We start from the raw sequence: 15,686 nt of genomic DNA on the forward strand, positions 1-15,686 counted from the left end.
ACAAGATCCCAAGACACTGATGGTGTTGCAGTTGGAACAACAGTTGAACAAGTGTCCTCTAGCATGTCGATCTACGAAGATACAAAGTTGTATCTAGACAAGGACATCAAACTAAAGTGGCAAGAGGTGAATGAAACATTCGCAGGTAATTTTGGGGAAGACCTTGAAGACCGTTAGGTGTACGTGAACATTCATAAGTTCGGACTGTACTAGATTGCATGCAGATACCCTGCGTTCCCATGTGCGGATATGATTCACTGGATCGTCTCTCACATTAACCCCGAGATGATGACCTTCAGCAGTGTCAGTGGGACGAAGCTTGCAACCTTCTGGGCATGAGACTATGATGAGATGTATCAGATGGACGAGCCCATGACTGTCATGACCCCTCCGTTTAGCTTGCCCAACAGTAGAGGCCACTCCAGAGATATTCTGAAGGATTGGGTAAAGGAGCCAGCTCATTTCAAGATGAACCCTAACTGGATCTATAAGATGAAGATATTGAGGAAGGCATACCAATACTTGGTCATATTCGCATGTCGACTGAGTGTCCAAGCAATCATTGAGACTTTACCTCAGAGTTGGGTGGTTGCGCTCAACCAACTGGCTAGAGAAGGAAGACCATGCAACTAGTCCGACATACTGGCTCATCAGCTGAAGGAGCAAGTCATGAAGGCTCGACAGTTGCCTGAAGGCATGCATGTAGAGATTTATATGTCCACCTACATTCTAGATGCAGTTTGTGCCCGACATGAGTTCTCGGGCTTAGAGTGGGCATGGTCACCGGTGGAGACTGTTGTGAGCACATATTTCAAGCTATTCTCCGAGTGCAACTTCAGAGGAGTGATCAAACGACTGTCCAACCATCTTGTTGCCCCAATGTACAGGTTGATATTCGAACAGGATCCACCCTGCATGTCAAAAGAAGTGATGAAGGCATTGTTAGGAATTACAGATTGGTATACCTCACCGGACGACACGTTCATCCGAGTGTTCAGTGCGGAGAAGCCTCCGCATGTTCTGCCAAAGTTTTCTTTAAATGTGTTGGTCATGTAGGAAGTAGTGTATCATATCTCAGCAGGATTAACAGCTAGGCTACAGCGGAAGAATAAGGCACCTTGGTTCGCTCTTGTGTTGTGGATCAGGTTATATGAGATCAAGAGCATCAAGCAAGTGGATGTCGAAGTTGAACAAATGAAGAAGTACTCATTCGACTTCCGAAGCTTCAACCCGTATGACCCACATTGCATTGTCAAGGATCATTGCATGAGATTTCAGTTCAATTGGATCCATGGGGCATTTCATTGGGCCAAGGAAGACTCATGGAGGTATTGTTACCATCATTCTAGACCCAATGAACAGGTCAGTTTCACTATAGAATGGTTAGCATGGTAGCATGAAGCAGCACCATGGAGAACACCAGCAATAGCAGCAACAGCAGAGGCAGTAGAGCCAAGCATACTTACACATGACAAAGGGAAGAGAAATATTGTCGACCACACGGAGGAGCAACAAAGCTACAAGTTTCGAGCAGATCCACTTGAAGAACAAGCAACTATGGCTATTCAACAAAAGAGGCAATAACACAACAAGAGAATTGCGTGAAGGCAGAGGGATCATAAGAGAATGAAAGAAGTAGAAAAGGAGTTGCATGAGATGAGGGAGAAACTCCGGAAAGAACAAGAGTTGTACGAACATGAGAAGTAATCACAGTAGCAACAGATTCAACATGGGGCGCATCTCGTGCAAACAGGCGAAACAATGCCCATACAAGTAGTTGATTCTTTTGAACATCTAGCAACAATCCAACAATGTGAACCCTCGCAGGGGCAAGACTTTACTCATGAGATAGAACAGGATTTTGAATAGTTGGATGCAAACATGGAGAAGCAGGAGTTGGAATAGGATACCGACCTCATGCCTCACCACGGAGAGGTCGACTTGTCCACTTCCATGCATCCAGATGATGAGCAAGTCGTGAATGACCAAGGATGCGTTGATATCCTTGGTGGTCAGCCAGAAGCAAAGATGCACGACAACTCCTTTGATGAATCTCAACAATATTTGTGCAACCTGATACAGTACCAACTCCAGAGGACCAAAAATTCCCTGCGCAAGCTGAAGAACAAGTGATCGTGACTGATGTGCACAAGGAACAAACTACTTTGGCCAATGCAACTAGAGTGCATGGCGAAGCCACTAGCTCCAGTGTTCACTTCCTCATAGATGAGAATGAGCAAATGGCGAAGGAACTACAGGTGGCCAAGGCAGGAGGAGACTTGGTGACAATGTCCACTCGAGCTGAGTTGAAGAAGGTAATAGTGGAGGAATTTTTTTCCTTGGACATGGTTATGCGAGAATTTTACTCCAAGTTCGATACCGTGCTTCAAGAAATCGTTCATCTTCACGGATGGCAAGATTTGTGTTTGAGAAGAGCTTGCATCTTGAAGAACATACATGTTGTTGTTGATAGCATGTGAGCATGGACAATGAAGTATAAAGGAGCCCCACTTCATTTGCCCAAGATGATGAATGCCAATGTGGTTGATTTGCAAGCACGTATCTGGAGTCAGATCCAGAACTATGAGGACCTACCACAACTCATCACTGGCATATAGGCTTCCCATGCACAAGTATTCAAGAGCATGGAGGATGTTGTGCACACATATGTGATTCCATCACTTGGGACTCTCACCCAAGCGAAGACCAAGAAGCAGGTCCAACAGGAGCTTGACTTGTACTTTGATGAGTTAATGCGTGTCGCCACCAGTCCAGACTTGCCTATCAGTGCAGACTGTTAGCGCTTGAAATTTCACCTCAGGCTGAGAAAGGTAAACCTCAAGGCAACATCAAACCATTTAGCCTCGTAGCTAGCCCTACGAGGCAGGAGAAGGCTCTCTCCAGTCTATCTCGGTAAAATTTTCAATAGATGAGATGACCAATAAGGTAACACTGATATTAGGCTAGTAAACTGATCAAAGAGTTTGATTTGGGGTTTTTTGGGTTTTTGGTGGAAAATTGAGGGGATGGCAATTTTGGGTGCGGGGATTGGACACAGTTTTTGCAGGGGGTTCTTTGGGGCGAGGTAGGAGACAGTATTGATGCCTTTGATTGAGGTGGATGGTCAAGAATGAAAGGTGAGGAGCTAAAGAGAGCAAACAATAACTTTGAATTCTCTTTAGACAGTAGAAAACATTGAAATTAAACAAACTTAAAAGCAGAGCATGGCAGGCATGAATTCTTACTTTAACACTTCATTTGTTTAATGTGCAGAAATAAAAGAAAGGAAATGAGTCACATAACAAGCTTAAAAGTACATTGAGAAACACACCATCAACACATGAGTCCACAAGAATCCCAAAGAGGACTGCAAAACCCTGGTCTTCCTTAGCCAAAAATTGCAGAGATACAGTGAATAATACAATGATAGCTTCTCCCTCAAGAGTCCAACCTTCCAACCTCTGAAAATGATTGAGAAAATACATAATATAGGCAAGCCAACCTCTTCCCTTGCCTCTAGGGGTCGAGCTCATCATCCTAGGAGTTGTTTCAACCACTTCTAAACTAAGCACTACAAACTAGGCAGTCAAAACAACTTGCCTCTATAAGCTAGGAAACCAATTCATTCATTTAATTTTCACCCTTTTCATGAATGAATCTTCTAGAAGAGGTACATAAGAGTAAAAGTGTCATAAAAGTACAATAATTACATCAAAGAGCCTAATAATCCACCCCAAAAAGTCAAACAGGGTCAAATTGCGTTTTTCTGCGCTGTACAGTGCATTTTGGAAAAATCTGCCTGACGGGTCACGCGCCCCTGCCTGACGGGTCGCGCGCCTTTGGAGCCACTTTTGGGGCAAGAGTAGGCTTGTTGGAAAGGTCTGTGAGTCTACTTTCCAACCCAACTGGAATTTTTGAATTTGGAGTTCATTTTCCCTGTCAAAAATCAAATCTCCCAAGACTGCTTTCTGCAATTCAAAAAAGTGGCAGAAAATCATTTTTTGCTAGTTTTTTGACTTTCTGGAGGCCCAAAACTTCATAAAATCTCAAGTCCATTGATGAGAATATGTAACTTCTCCTGAAAAATCTGGAAATGCTGAGTTTTTGCAAAATGGAGTTGCCATGATGTAGGGTCGCGCGGGGGGTGAGACCCGTTAATGGAGAAAACCTGTAAATTGCACAAAAAATTCACAAATGACAAAATTTTCTCCAAATTTCTTGAAATTTGGGTTGGGAGTCCCCAATCAAGTACCATGCTCAGTCAAAGAGGCTTTGACCAAAATTTGGAGTGGATCGGGCCTTTTCCGTCGTTTTAGTGCCTTGGCCAACCTCCTTGGATCCGGCGATTGTAATTTTGACATTTCTCTAAAACCATGACATCTGTGAAAAAAGTGAAGGAGGTTTTTCTTCTTTGGCATGCTATGGACAAAAACCTCTCTCAGTTTTGCAAAATTCATCTTTGATTGCTCTGAAATATCATTTTAGTGCGACTTGTCCCGATGTGTGGAACAAGGAATTTTGTCGAAATGGAGCGAAATGAAGGGAATAGGGGGCTTCTAAATTCTTGGGGAAATTTAGGGGAGTAGGGAGGGATGTTAGGAAGCAGGGGAAAGTGGAATCTTAGAGATTGAGTGAGGGGAAGGGGTCCAAAAGGGCAAAACACAGGCCCAACCTAGAAAATTGCCAGGGTGTAGCTAGAAACTAGGGTTTGTGCAAAAATGAGGATTTTGGGGGATCTCAGTGATGGGAAGCATTTGGTAAGGTATTTTAAGGATAGGGGAAGGTGTATGAACATCAGGATACAAGTTTTGCTAATGATTTGACCATTCAAGAGAAACTAGCTTTCAAAACCCTAGGAGAAGGAAATGACCTTGCCTAGGTGCCACTGAAGCATGAACAAGATGTAAAATGACTCATTAGACACTGACATGATAATGAAAACCCTATGAATGATGATAGACTCACCTGAATAGTGACATAGATTGGAATTTGGGCAACTTTTAGAAGGAGTGAAAGCAAACCCTAGACCTAATGCCTAGTGACCAAATTTTGCTTGAAGACTCACTGAAATGACAAAATTTGACCTTGACACTTCAAAATCACTTTGTAAGAGCATATTTGATCACTGGAGGAAGGCTGGAAAGACTGACACTAACACAGACATCATGTGCAAGTATGTTGCTGGTCCGGCCACATTGAGGACAATGTTGTGCATTCTTTCATATGAGTTGGACAAAGGAGCCCAAGCAGTGTACCCAAATGCCATGGAGGAAAGGTTCAGGTTCTAGACGGATGTCACAACAGAACATAGGACACTGTCAGAGACTACCAATCTTGGCACCAATATGTTACGGTTGATCAACATGATGATGTCGAGAAGTTGGACTTCTATAGTTGTCAAAGTCAGAGTGGTGTCTAGTTTGGCTTTCTCAAGCCATTATTCACATGGGTACATGTGCTTTGTATTTTTGATTCATGTCAAGTGTAAGTCAAATCTCAAGAGTGAATGTAACAGTCATAGAGTAGGTGAAGAGTCATGAGGGTAGTTGAACGGTCACAAAGGGGAATGTCAAGGGTCACCCCACCCTTTGCTATAAATAGTCCCTCATAACTCATTGTATAGGCTTTTGGTCAGCCAAGCTTCTACTAAGACTATCTTGAAGAAGGCTTGGACAATATTGTAATGCGCCTTGGCTTCTCCATTACACGTAGCTAGTATATCTATTTGGAGGAGCAGGCAAATGCAGTTGTAACGTTCCACTGACGGGGCTAGCAGGTTTACATGGTGTATTGTATGATTGTGACTTACACTTATTTATATAATAAAAGCCATCAAATTTTCATGCATATGTTGTTATTGTAGTTGGACTGCTCCGGTTGCCTTAATGATATATGTTGTTTAACTTACATACTTGTATATGAACTGATTTGTATTCAATTATATGAATCTTATTGTTAATGTGTTGCATATGTTGTTAATGGTGTCACCGTTCATGTCGACTACTCTGTTGGACACCAGACATACCTTTCTTTGAACCTTGTTATATCAATCGTCACACTCATCTCGGACTGATCCGTGAGTGTTGTTCATGTTATCTTACCTTGTATGTTGTGACTGTCACATCTGTGTCAACTACTCTGTCAGAAGTTGTGCATGTCCTTTATGTTGTGTGTTCATATATAAGTTGGGAATAGTCCCTTTCAACCTAGAACTCACCTTCACCTTCCTCCCCCTTTGAAATGTTGGAACCTCTCATACTCATTCCTTGACTCACTACATCAGTCACACCCTTACTACTGACAGAGTTATCTTACTTGCCTCTGTGCGACATCGCGATCAAGACATTACCTTATGACCCACTATTGGGACTCCTACACCAAACAGTCTGAGGTCTAATTGGGACTTCTTACCGGGGAGATCCCCTTGACATGTTGGCGGGTCTAGCACCATCAACAGAACCCATTATAATAAATAGTGTCAATTTCATAAAGTCCTAACCATTGCGTATGAATCTTGCCATTAAATCCCTAAATTTGAATTTGAATAATAAGGCTCAATCTCCAACTTGTAACATTTTATTCTTAATGAAAATGTCACATCATTTAGACCTTTGCTACTATATGAAAAGTTTATGATGTAGGGCTACTTGACAAAGTTCATCCAGTTCAATAATTTGATGGATACATTGTTGTTCCACTTTAGACAAGTCCATGCCTAATTGTAATGTAGTTCTTAAGGTTTTTACCTCTATCTATATACGTATGATAACATAATTTCCATACACAAGCTCATAATACGTATAATCCATGGTGTTTCACCACATGGTTATATAGGGCCATAGGAATTTCAAAAGCTTTTCTACCCAATATTTGAGGTGAAGTTGGATAGTGTTGGTTAGAATAACTTCAAGAATTTTATTTTTCCCCTCCACTTTTCCATTGGCCTATGGGTGGTAAGGTATGATTATCCCATGGTTGATTTGATATATACATGTGATATATATATTGTCCCTTGAGGTGAATTAGGCCCCTCTATCTATAACAATATCTTGAGGTATTCCAAACCTAAAGGAAACTTTCTTATAGAGTAATTCTACCATTGCTTTCTCCGTAGCTTCAAGAAGTGCATTTGTTACCATTCATTTAGTGACATAATCTGTAAAAACAAGGATGTAAGAGTGTTTCCAAGGTGGAGGATTGATTGTTCCCACAAAATCAAGGGCCTACATTTCAAATGGATCTACCACATTCTATGTCTACAAAGTCATCTCATTAGACTGAACTAGTCATTGTATACTCTAATAACTATCACATTTTTTCACATATTCTTTGGCATCACAAAAAATGGTGGACCAATAGTACCTATTGAAAAATTTCCTCCCTAGGGCCCATTATGACAATATTTTATGGTGTCATGAATTTCATATTCTCAAATGTAGTGTTGAACAATGAGGTTTGGCCTTGTGTACAAAAGATATCCCTTGATCCAAGAATACTTGTTACTTTGTCTTCCAATTCTTTCTCATTTTTAGTTGAGAGATGCGATGAAAAATTCTATACAACCAAATAATTAGAAATATTTGTAAACCAGGGTGTGTTCGTAGATACTACAATATTATGTTCATCTACAAAGGTATCCTCATTAGATGCATTCTCATTTGTGGTAAGCATAGAAAATAAGTTGGAAATGATGTTATTTTTCCTGTGTCTATCCATGATGTTGATGTCAAAGACTTGTAATAACAACAACCATATAGTCAATCATTAATAACAAGAATTTTCATTAAATGTTTTATTACAAAGAGATAAATATGTAATATTATAGGGTACATAATTGTATAATGTCAAAACTTATGTATGCCATAAAATACGACAACAAACTTATTCTTATTACAATACAATTTTAATTCGGTAGGGCTGAGATTCTTATTGATGAAGTATTCTACATAAGTTTGATGACCTTCTTGTTGTCCAATCACAACTCCAAAGTATCCAAGGCATCTATGGATATATGAAATGGTAGGGACCAATTTGATCCCCTCAATATAGGTTCCTTATATAGCTTCATTTTCAAGGATTTGAATGTATGTTGACAATTGTCTATCCAAGCAAAGTCAAGATTTTTAGTAAATAATGAAATTAGTGAAATTTTCAACAAAATGCCTATAGTAACCAACATGTCCTACTAAATTGTGTACTTATTTTGGTATTCTTGGGGTTGGCAGATTTAGAATTAACTGAATCTTTTCTGAATCCACTTTGACACCTTTAGAGGAGACACGATGTCTTAACCCAATACCTTCAATTAAAAACATAATAAATTTTATATTACTAAGGGAAACATCAAGTTCCTTTCTAAACTGGCTAGAGTTGATTCAAAGGTGTTGTCATCAACTGAGAAATCATCCATGTATATCTCAACACAATCATGAATTAAATTGGAAAATACATGAAGAATTATTTGTTGAAAGGTGTCATAGGAATTACAGAGACCAATTGGCAATACATGATATGAAAATGTCCCCTATGGGTAGGTGAGTGTTGTCTTACTTTAGTCCTTAGTAACAATATACATTTGATTATAGCCATTCCATAAATCAAGGAAAGGAAAATACTTCTTTTCTGCTAATGTACCTAATACCTTATCAATGAAAGGAAAGAGAAAATGGCATTTCTGATTTAATTAATTTAACACTTTATAATCAACAACCATCTGATGATAACCATTTGAAGCTCAACATCTATGTGATCGTGCCCGTATGATCGAAACCTTAGGGTCTTTGGTCATTCCTCTAATGACATCATCATGATGTCGTTTATCCATGTGGTAGCCTATGAGAGGTGCCACGTGTCACCAATTTTCAAACTTATTTCCAACCCAAAAGTGTCATTTTTCACTGTCACGTGGAAGGCCTTAGTGGCACCATGCCTGCATGGTGACATTAGCAGGCTCCACGTCTTCATGCAATAGAGCGTAGTCATGTGTTGACATTCAGTTAGTCTTGGTAAATATGTAAACATCATGCTACATTTATTTCATATAATTGTTGACTTGTTGGAGGTACCATCGATCTTTCCTGAGCATGCACACTTTAATGGTGTTAAATTGTGGGCATATTTGTGTGATCTTAATCATTTATCTATTATATCTACAGTGGATCTACCTAGTACTTTCCCATTGTTTAACCTTTTAATAATTTGGGTTTGATCCTATAGATTTCCCTTTTAAATTTAACCAAAATAATGTTGATTTTCAATTGGCGATAAGTTCTTATCCCGAAGTACTTTTTCTAAGAAGAATATACGGTTCAAAAGATATATATGAGCTCTATGAAGGGTGAAAATGTGAAGCTCGGTTACACTTTTGTGAAAAATGCCCCCGAAAAATGCACAGTCTCAATTTTTCAGTCGAACAAAAATTTTCTTCAGCCGAACTTTTGGTCATTTCGACTAATGTTGATTGTTAAATGGAATTTTTCTAGAGTTTAAAAAATCAACAAAAAAATAGTTCAGCCAAATAAATAATTCAACTGAGCAAACAGTTTAGTTGAATTATTTATTTTGTTGAAAAAACTTTTATATACAACAAGCCAGACCTTGTTGTGAATTTTTCTGCTCTGTTAATTTGTGATTGTGGATGGTTGAGCCGAGTGCTATTACTTCTATGTTAATTTGTGATTGTGGTTGGTTAAGCTAAGCATTGTTACTGCTTTGTTAATTTGTGATTGTGGTTGGTTGAGCCGAGCACTATTATTGCTCTGTTAATTTGTGATTATGGTTGGTTGAGCCGAGCACTGTTAATTTGTGATTGCGGTTGAGTTGAGCACTGTTAATTTGTGATTGTGGTTGAGTCGAGCTGAAGCCGAGTGCTGTTAAGGTTTGTATGTAATTGAATTTGTTTTTACAACAAATTTTTAACGATCTTGTGGATATTATAATGTTTTTGGTTTTTTATAGGATGGTACCATAGCAATTTTGGTTGATTGCACTTGTCGATGGCAACTTTATCAGACTCCTCGTCCAGCATCCTCATCCAGACCAGGTAAGTCATCCAAAACACCAAAAGGTTATGGACATATATATTGTTAGATTTAAATATTGTATATTTTAAAATATATTTAATAATAACTGCAAAATGGGTATTTTGTGGTCTTTGACCACCTTAGGAAACACTAGTAGAACTATGTAGATTAATTTTGACATTATTTAAAGGACCTTTGTGTCCTCCACTCTCTTCACCTTTTTTTAGTAGGCAGTGACCACTTGCACTTATATTTGAACTTTAAAACAATTCTATATATTTTAATAAAAGTTATTTTCATATACAAATTGTGTTGCACATATTTTCCTTATACATTGTTACAATATTTCTTGTACCGTTCATGCAACTGTTGAATGAATTTCATTGTATATATTTTAGTAACACATGTATTTCAATTTTTATTACTTATGTCAACAAACTCTTTGCATAGTTTCTAAAATTAAAATTAGTTCATTATGTTTTCTTTATATTTTCTATAGGAGGTGCAATTGCACTATTATTCCACTTACAGGTGTTCCCTTCATTTGTCATTTTTAAAGCATGACAAAGTAAGACCGTGAACTATAACATGCCCTTTTTATCCAAGCGCTCATCTCAACCATAATCATAAATTAACAACAACCACAATTAACAATGCTCGATTGATGGTCGCCCCTGCAAATCAAACCAAATGCAATAAAATAACCATTTGAATATAAATTATTCATATTATTTGGTAACATACTTTCCTTGATTTTGTTGTTATATGTTCATTTATGTTTCCTTTTTCATTATGTGTAATTCACTTTTCTTGTGATAGGAACACCCATTCCCATTTAATTGCTTCCATGTGGCTCTCAAACTCACTTCTTCTTACCTAGTTGGAGTAACCCATCACCCATGATTTTATTTGACAGTAACATTTTAGTTGATGATATCTAGAACTAGGGTTTTTCTCAATGAGGGATAGTGTAATTTTTATAAGAGGGGTTCAATCTTGCAAAACAATGGCTTAGGCCACTATGAGTAGTATGACCACCTTGACCCCATCCAAACATACCTTTCAAACTTCATGAAATCTAATTATGTTGTATTGTTTGGATCTTATGTCCCTGGAGCAGATCCATGAATTATCTTTCAATGGCCTCATCAAGTGAGTTATAATTGGACATAAAAACTTGATTGGTCCTCAATTTGACAAACCATCAATTGCATTGGATTTACTATGTAAGGTTCTAGATAGGGTCACACCTTAGCCATGATTTTTTTTTTTATGGATACCATGGTTCTATGCATGGAGTTGGGTTTCACTTTTTGGAAAAGTAAGGGCATGTTTTGGTGAAAAAGGGAGCTTGATTGATCCATTTTAAGAGCTCTGTTAGGCCCCTATACTACTAGTGTAACTCCTTATTGTTATTAGTACAACCCCCTTATTATATTCATGTACCCATGTAGTGCCCATTTTGTTACTATTGTGCCCCATAGAAGCCCACTATTGTTATTATTATGCCCTTAAATTATTATTGTTATGTCGGCTCTGATTATATTATGACCCCTTAGACTCCTATATATAGAAAGGAGGTATTTTCATTTGTATCATCCAAGAATTATTCATTTATGTAATGTAAAGGAGGTTGCCCCCTCAAAGAGGCTGAATTGTAAGGTGTTGATCTATCCATTCTATCTTTTTTTTGAGCTGGTTTCATAACATTTGGTATCAGATCTTTAGATTCTAGGATTTCACTGCTCCAAATAGGTCATCGTGGAATTTTCATTATAACTTTTTTTCTGCGACGTTTCAGAAGCGAAAACAAAAACCCATTTGAGACGAAATCGCACTAAAACTCAAGTCTGAATTTCATAGTTTTTCGCGCTATATTTGCAAAGATATGATCTGAGGAAGTTGGTCTTTTTGCAGACTCCTGAATTACATTCCAAATAGGTGATCTGGGGAAATTTTTCATAGCTTTCTCTCTGAGCATCGGATTGAAATTTCATAAGAAGGTACAGAAAGAAGATGGACTGTAGTTTCTTATATATATTTTTTTAGAGCCAAAGGTCGAAACAGTGACATGTGACACGTCATACAATTTCGCTCTACTGAACTAGTCTATAATCAGGTCAATGTGGGAGATTTGGCATAACTCTTCCTTGGAGAATCCAATTTGAATCAGACTAGTGGCATTAGAAAGAGGATGCAGAGGGCTACTATAGATCACAATTTCAAAACTTAAATATCCGAAATTATAGAGTTACAGTCGTTTCAAGATCGGGCTCCTAAAATCAAGAAAAAACAATATGAGGAAGTTTGATGGCAAGGATCCGGTAAATTGGATACTTCAGATGCAGCAATATTTTGATCTACATGGTGTACCACTATTACAAAAGGTATGTATTGCATCTTCATATTTAGAACTGAATCAATTTTTATGGTATAAAGGGCTTTGTTCTCGTAAACATCTTGTTACGTGGTCAATTTTCACGGAGGAAATGATAGCACATTATGAGGATACAAAGAGCAACACCTTCTTTAGAGCAACACCACAACAATTGGAAAGAGTAAAAGGGCTTTGTTACATAGTGGAAAGTAAAACTATGGCAACAAGGAAGTCTACCCCTCACAACTATAAAGATGGAAGTGTTGTTTCTTCTAGCCTTCCACAACCTACAAGGGTACACCACAACAATTGGAAGAAAAAAGAGAAAAAGGGCTTTGTTACAATTGTGATAGCAAATGCACTAATGGTCATAAGTGTGCTGAGAATAAATTATTTTACATAGAGTGTGAAGAGGAGGAAGAAAAGGATCAAGAAACGTCAAAAGAAGAGGATATACACTAGGACCCAACCATAGAGAAAGAAGAAATGAATCAGAACATATCTTGTAAAGCATTGGCAAGAATTACCACTCCTCAAACTCTCAAGACAGAAGGACATATCAAGAAGAAAAAGGTGCAAGAAGTGAAAGATCACATCGATAAAGAAGAAATTAATCCAACCATATCTTGTAATTCATTGGTCAGAATTACCACTCCTCAAAATATCAAGATAGAAGGGCATATCAAGAATAAAAAAGTTCAAGAAGTGAAATATCACATCGAGCATCAAGAAATGAATCCGACCATATCTTGTAAAGGATTGAAAAAAATTACTATTCCTCAAACTCTAAAGACAGAAGGACATATCAAGAAGAAAAAGGTTCAAGCAATGAAAAATCACATCGAGCATCAACAACAAGTTCTCCAACTTTTAAAGGATAACACCACTTTGGTACAAAAGCAAATGAAACAACAGGTAGATCAACATCGTAGTGAAATTTTTTTTGATGTAGGTGATTGGGTATTTTTACTACTAAATCTCAAGCAAGTTGTTTATGATAAGGAAACGTTGGCAATATTATATGCACTTAAGAAATGGCGACCTTACTGAATGGGAAGAAACTTCAAGGTAAAAATGGATCATGATAGTCTTAAATACTTTTTAGAACAACTATTATCTTTAGAAGAACAAAAAAAATGGGTCACAAATATGTTGGGTTATGACTTTGACATCATCTATAGAAAACGGAAGCAAAATTTTGTTGCAGATGCACTCTCAAGAAAGGATGAGGATGTGGAAGCATTGTTTTGTGTTATTTCTATTATCCAACCAGATTAGATAAACGAAGCAAGGGATGAATGGAAGAAGGATGAAGAAGTATGGCCACTTATTCAAAAGTTGTAAAAGATCCCATTCAAACAATATTGCCAAAAATTGAAGAGGAAGGAAAAATCATATTGGAACCTAGAGAAGTCACAGAAAAAAGAACCCAATAGCTACGAAATCGATCAATTTCAGAGTACCTCATCAAGTGAAAGAACTTACCTGCTGAAGATTCCACATGGGAGGACAAAAATTTTATACAAAAGCATCAAGAACTACTCAAGCGTTGAGGACAACACTTTTTTAACGAGAGGGGCATGTTAGGCCCCTATACTACTAGTGTAACCCCTTATTGTTATTAGTACAACCCCCTTATTATATTCATGTACCCATGTAGTGCCCATATTGTTACTATTGTGCCCCATAGAAGCCCACTATTGTTATTATTATGCCCTTACATTATTATTTTTATGTCGGCTCGGATTATATTATGACCCCTTAGACTCCTATATATAGAAAGGAGGTATTTTCATTTGTGTCATCCAAGAATTGTTCATTTATGTAATGTAAAGGAGGTTTCCCCCTCGAAGAGGCTGAACTCTAAGGCATTGATCTATCCATTTTATCTTTTTTTGAGCCAGTTTCATAACAAGCTCAATCAAGCAATATTTAAGCGTTATATTGAGTTTCTTGACATCTTAGAGATAGCTTGAATGAGCATTTAAACAAAAACTCAATCGAGTTGTTGTGTATCATGTTTTGTTTTTTTTGTTGTTGTGTATCATGTTTTTTTTTTTTTTCGACTTTGAATTGTAGAAAGATTATTTTTTTAATTATTTTATGTTTAGAAGTTTTTTCTTATGAATTTAGTGAAAAAAAATTCAAAAGATTTTGATTTTTTGTTGTTTAAAATGCATTCTAAATTTCAAACAAATTTCACAAAATATATGTCCAAAAAACTCCAAAACATAAAACAACCAAACTATAACAAAAAAATAAACAAGTTTGGAACTTAAAATTGACATAACTAATATAGTTGCTTATGGTAAACTTTCTATTTATCAAATAAGAATTTGTGTTTCATTTTTTTTGAGCATTCCTCAAAAACAAAGCATCAAGTTTGTTTGGAAAATGCCTCAATCATCACAAGGGAAGAGAAACATCAAAGAAGGAAGATCAGGGAGGCTTTTGAGATTAAAAAACACCCACAAAATCTCAATCAGGACAATGGTATCGAGATCAGTGGTAGTTGGCTTTCCTTAATTAGAAGGTTAGAACCACCAAAAACTTCCTAGGTAATCAAGTAGTTTTTTTTTTTTTAAGGATAATATTAATTCATAAAAATTATAATAAAATTAAAATAGATATTATGATTAGGTTTTACAATAATTATTATCATTTAAATTTAAAGATTATTTTATTTATACTTATAATAATAATAACAAATTAATTATAATAATAATTAGTTTTTTAACTAGGAATAAAATCTAATTATATTATTAATAATATAATAAAAACTATTTATTCTAATATAGTTTAACAAAACTATCTAATCCTTTAGAAATAATTATAATAAAATTAAAATAAAATAGAATAAAATAATTATTATTCTTAATAAATAATAATTATTACTATTGAATTCTTATAATCATAGAAATAATGAATTATTAATAAAGAATAATTATAATAACAATTATTAATTAAGTATAATAAGAATTATTTTTAGAATTGAAAACTCATTAAAATTTAAACTAGTATTATTTAACAATTAAATCTATAGATAATAATAATAACAACAACAACAATGACTATTATTATTTACTATTTAGAATATTAATTAGTCCGTTGAGTAGAAGTAATCTACTAATCCCATCACACAACATAAAATCTAATCTATTATAAAAATTAAAATAAAATAATAAATTAATAAAAAAAATTGTAAAATCCATTTAATTAATGAGCTATTACAAGATTCAACTAATATAAATTAAATAATAATAATAAACAATTTAAATAAAATTATG

Source organism: Pinus tabuliformis, chromosome 2_1, assembly GCF_031772625.1.
Source record: "Pinus tabuliformis cultivar Carrire ecotype Pingquan chromosome 2_1, CPIR1, whole genome shotgun sequence".
In the NCBI taxonomy this organism is placed as follows: Eukaryota; Viridiplantae; Streptophyta; class Pinopsida; order Pinales; family Pinaceae; genus Pinus; species Pinus tabuliformis.